Genomic DNA, 6,026 nt, shown 5'->3' with positions numbered 1-6,026 from the left:
GAGTCCATGACCTGAGCCAAAGGCAGAGGCTTAACCCACCGAGACACCCAGGCGCCCAGCATGGGCCTTTTTTTTTTTTTTTTTTAAGATTTTAATTTATTTATTTGACAGATCACAAGTAGGCAGAGAGGCAGAGAGAGGAGGAAGCAGGCTCCCCACTGAGCTGGGAGCCCAAAGCGGGGCTCGATCCCAGTACCCTGGGATGATGACCCCAGTGGAAGACAGAGGCCTTAACCCACTGAACCACGCAGGCGCTCCTGGCATGGGCATTTTTTAAAAGCGGTCCTCCAGGGACGCCTGGGTGGCTCGGTTGGTTAAGCAGCTGCCTTTGGCTCAGGTCATGATCCCAGCGTCCCACATTGGGCTTCTTGCTCAGCAGGGAGCCTGCTTCTCTTTCTGCCTCTGCCTGTGCTCGCCCTCTCCCCCTCTCTCTCTGATAATTAAATAAAATCTTTAAAAAAAAAAAAGAAAAGAAAAGAAAGGCAGTCCTCCATCGCACTTAAACCCCCAAGACGCTAAAGTGCATACAGTTACTGCTTTTTGCTTCTTTGGAACAGAAAAGTGACCAGGGAGAAGATAAGAAACATAAATCAAAGTAGTTTCTGATCTGAACATTAGTTTATTTTAAGCTAATTAGGGATTAATAGTAACAAACTATTTCCCATTCAATTAAGCTAAATGCCTATGTTTTAATGATAGGAAGGTAATCAATCTAACTCATCAATTTAAAAAAAACTGTATGCCTCACAGAACTATGAGAAACTACCTAATGACATCAGATAGGGGCTCAGAAATGCAAGAAAGATAGCTGTATTAGCAAAAGAAAAGGAAATGAACCAAAGGAATCCAGGCAGCTTTGAAATATGGATCAAACCTAGGCCACGCTGGATTTCTGATAGTATGAAGACTTTGGTCCCTATACCTACAGGGTTTTACCTGTGCATGAAGTAAGAAAATAAACAAGTGCTTGTGGTTTGGGGTAGCAGAGTAGTTTTTCTAGTCAGGAAAGGAGTAACTGGCTCCCGTGGAATTCAGATTTTGTTGAGTGAAGCATAAGCCTGAGAACTGTGTTTGGGAACCTGAGAATAGGGAAGCTGAAGGACTCCATAGAGATCCGCTTTTTGTTTTTTCCCTGCTTCTATTCTTGCTAGGATCTGCACCCTACTCCACTTTACATATTGTAATACAAATAGCATTATGTCCTCTTCAGAAGGGACAAGGAGTTAATGATTTCTCTAGTATAGATAACATCTAAGGAAGGACCCGGTGAGAATGACTGGAGGAAGCTATTATTAGAGTGCTCCAGACCACCAGAGCTAGACTAAACACCAGGACCCCCTGGTTCCAAGGAATAATACCGGGGCCCTTGTCTTTGTTCTAATCAGTACCTGGATGCCGCGAGAGGACACATACACCAGACCCCAAACAAAGACAAGATTCATGTTCCTTTCCCTTCTGAGTTTCCTGGAAGCTCTGTCTGTATCTGCTCTCCTCAATAAATTCTGCTCTCACTCACTGCTGGCTCGAGGTGGATTTCAATCCTCACGAAGCCAAGATTTCCTCTTGGCTGATCCTGGCATCAGACACACCTGCTGAAGTGTATTGCATAAGAATGACACTAACTCTCTGATCTCCCTCCTTTGGCTGCTCAGTTCTTGATAAGCCTTGCATACTCAGGACCACTGAATGACAGGCAATGGTTCTTCTATCCAAAATTGGTAAACTAGAGTTTCACAGGCTATATGTTGTCAACAGATAAGCTTTGTTTATTTTAGACAGTACTTGTTGCCTTTTGTGGTTAGAAACAAAAACAAACTTAATTTCCAACATTTAAAATAGGATATTTGAGGGACACCTGGGTGGCTCAGTCTGGAAAACCCCTGCCTTCAGCTCAGGTCACGATCCCAGGATCCTGGGATTGAGTCCTGCCTTAGGCTCCCAGCTCAGTAGGGAGCCTGCATCTCCCTCTGCCTGCTGCTGCCCCTGCTTAGGCTCGCTCTTTCTCTCTGACAAATAAATAAATAAATAAAATATTTAAAACAAAATAAAAATAAAATAGGATATTTGACATACAAATTCAGATTATCAATTCCTCTTGAAAATGCTGAAACTCTAACATGTTTGTATATTCTTGTATTCTTGCATTGTCACATTGTCTAGAGTTGCGTAGTGCTTCCTCTTCTTTTTCTGTTTACTATAATCCCCACCAATACCAGTTCCCTCACATTAATTGAGTTTCATTTGAGTATCATCACCTGAGTGTTGAACTGTGACAAACCAATCACTGATACTAGATGAACATTGTTCGTTGCCTACCCAGCATCCATCCCCCCCTCCCCTCACTTTCTGAACAGAACACAACGAGGATTTTATTCAAGTATCCATCTAGCCCCCTTTATTCCCTATGTCTTAGGGGAAGCTAACTTCAATTTCATCTCTAAAAATCGTCTTAATAAAAATAGTAAGCCTCATTCCCCAAGCAAAGTTCTGGTCTTAACAATGGACCATTTGATTGGGGTTAATTGCTTGAAATACAATAGAAACGATTTACTTATCTCCTAAATTTTTTATGTGAGGACTCTGAAACTGCTGGAAACTTCTTGCCAACCAGCTTGATAATAAAGCCAACACAGAGGTGGGCAGAACTAAGAGTCTCAGAGAATGTCACACCTTGGAGTGCTAACTTCACCCCTAACTTCAATCCACACTCAGACAAAAATTGTGAAAAGACAGCACATCTTTATAGAACCCTTCGGTTCTCATCATGTAGAAAACTATGTTCTCCAGCTACTGGTGAGATCTGTCTTTTCTGAAAGCCTCAGTCAGCCATCTGACACTTTGAGAATGAGACTTTTCACATTACCTCTGACATAACCTGTCTGGTTCAAAGAGGTGGCCTCACCCTAAATATTGTGGAAATGGAAAAGAAGGGAAGGATGACAGAGACCTCTCTCATTGAACATATTCCCTATTTCTGACCAGCCACCTTCTGTTCAACATCGTTATCCAGAGAAAAAAGGATAGCCCTAGAAAAAGAAATTTGGCCCTCATCAGTAGCAGACCAGCATTTGCTATTCTGGTTTCTGACCAGTCTTCATTAACTACACAATTCTGCCACGAGGTGGCAGCAGGCGACATGCTTCCATCCCCAGTTCCACTCCTAAAGCTTTGATTGCCAAGTACTGCCCTGCATTGCCCTTTGGTCCGGTCTTAAATTACCTCAGAAATCTGGCCAACTATTTGGAGGGGGGCGGGCCTCAATGCTCTCCTAACGGACAAAGTTAAGATGCTTTGGATTTTTGTTTACCATTTCGTCTATGCACCTTACAAATGTTCTGCTGTAACATTACTGTTACATCTCCATGCATTCAAATATTCCTAGAACTCTAGATTGGACTGTCTGTGTGCTAAACACAATTCCTCTATTTATTCTTTCTTATTTATTCTTTCTTATTTCTTTCTTATTCCTTCTCCTATTTATTCCTTATTTATTCTTACTTTTAGTCAAGTTGTATTTTATCTAGCCCGACATTACTTGTTAAATATAAAGATACAGGTTCCATGGCCCCAGCTCCAGACTTAGTGAATCAGAATCTCCAAAGGAAAACTCTCTGGAAATGCAAATTCTTGCTTTTGTTAATTCTGCCCTCCCCTTTCGGACACGTTTGAGGAGCACTGCTCTGAGTGATGATATCCAGCTCTGCCTGATTGAGAGCATTCTGTCGAACCCAGCTCCCTGCTCTTGTTCTCAGCTTCCCCTCACTCACAGACATTCACCATCGCCACACATCTTTCTTCTTCCCCTTCCTCCTTCTCCCCAGATCACCAGGTCCACTATGTTATACCCTCTTGGTGTGATTTCTGCAAATTGTGCTTGTGGCTTTAGTCCAGGGAGGCAGGAAGCATGAGAGCTGATAGAGTCACAAACTGTCAAAGAAGTCACCCTTCATTTAATGCTCTCCTAAAAAGCTACGTTGTGTCTATGGTATAGTCATAGAATTGATCATTTACATTTTTTTAAAAGATTTTAATTATTTATTTGTCAAAGAGAGCGAGCGAGAGCGAGCACAGGCAGACAGAGTGGAAGGCAGAGTCGGAGGGAGAAGCAGACTCCCTGCAGAGCAAGGACTCGATCCCAGGACGCTGGGATCATGACCTGAGCCGAAGGCAGCTGCTTAACCCACTGAGCCACCCAGGCGTCCCAATCATTTACATTTTTATGCTATGTTTAGGTTACTAATATTTTCATGATTTTAATTTCCATTATGTTGACAGCAAACCAAAGCATCCACTGGATGACCCAAGGATAGCGATAAACCGTGATGGAGATCCCAAAACAATGAGAGTTCAAAGAATGTCTCTTTGGAGTCTTTTTAAGAGACACAGAGGTCTGGGCTCCCATCTGACTCCTGCAAATGAATGCTGAGTTTTGATGGAAAGTGGTCCTGTTCCCAGCACACAGGGACCCTCTTGATACCTCAAATAGTGATTTGTAAAGAGATTCTTGTAATTTACTCCAAAGTTACGGGCTGTGTTTATTCCTGCAGAGGGGAGAGAAGGGAAGAAGAGCCCATTTCCCAACACTTTTAACAACCTAGTGCTATGGACTGAATCGTGTTCCCCCAAAACTCAGAGGACTCCTCCCAACAATTGTGATGGTATTTGGGGTAAGGAAGTATCCAAACAATTTGTACAACAAACAAAATTTCATTGAGATGATGATATATTGCGTTCTATTTATAGACTAATTAAAGGAGAAATTTTCTAGTATTTAATCTTCCCAACCAGAAACACATCATATCTTTCCATTATCTTAAGTCTTTATGTATGTTTTAAGATTTCTTATGTATGTAAGATTTCATGGTTTTCTTCTTATAAGTCTTTCAAGTCACTTATCAAGTTTATATCTAGATAGTGCAAGGTTTTGTTGCTTTCATTAGTAAGACTTTTTACATTGTATTTTTCCAATTGTTTATAAGTGCTATATAGGACAACTATATATTTTTTTGTATTTGACTTATTATCTTAGAAAAGTGTGTGATGAGTCTCTTGGATATGGGGGAGGGGCAGAGGATGGAGAGCAATCATAGCATCTGCAAATAAGGATAGTGTTTGTTTTGTTTTGTTTTGTTATTGTTTTTTGCTGCCTTTCCTATATGTTGCAGAGAACCCATCACCAGCCCTTGGGTTTCTTTTTGTAATACAAGTACCTGATTTAAGCTTTTTTTTTTAAGCTTTTTTTTTTTAAGCTTTTTTTTTTTTTAAGATTTTATTTATTTATTTGACAGAGATTACAAGTAGACAGAGGGGCAGGCAGAGAGAGAGAAAGGGAAGCAGGCTCCCTGCTGAGCAGAGAGCCCGATGCTGGGCTCAATCTCAGGATCCTGGGATCATGACCTGAGCCAAAGGCAGAGGCTTTAACCCACTGAGCCACCCAGGTGCCCCTTTTTTAAAAAAGATTTTATTTATTTATTTAACAGAGAGAGACACAGCAAGAGAGGAAACACAACCAGAGGGAGTCCAAGAGGGAGAAGCAGACTTCCCGCTGAGCAGAGAGAGGATGCGATGCGAGGCTCAATCCCAGAAGCCTGGGATCATGACCGGAGCCGAAGGCAGATGCTTAACGACTGAGCCACCCAGGCACCCCCTGATTTAAGCTTTGAATGCTGAAACCTCCACTTGAAAGAGTACTATCTTGAATAAGCACAAGATCAGATAAAGAATCAAACCACTTCCCCAACCCCTAGGCTCCTTTGTTTTAGAGATGTTGGATTTGATAATTGACCATTTAGGCCACTGGTTTGTTTTGTTGTTTTCTCTCTGCTATCACTTTAAATTCCCACTCTTAAATTTAGATTCACCAATAGTGAGTCTGGGGGAACTCTAGGACCCTACACTCAACCCCAACAGAGGCAGAACCCCAGGTCCTTGTGTGCACTTGCCCCTTCCAACCCTGCCACCACCCTACCCCCCAAGCTCACTGTGTAGCTCCAGGAATGCTGTGTAATTTCCAGGTTCCGGAAGAA

Source organism: Mustela nivalis (assembly GCF_964662115.1).
Source record: "Mustela nivalis genome assembly, chromosome: 13".
Classification (NCBI taxonomy): Eukaryota; Metazoa; Chordata; class Mammalia; order Carnivora; family Mustelidae; genus Mustela; species Mustela nivalis.
Note: the sequence above shows the minus strand (reverse complement) of the source record.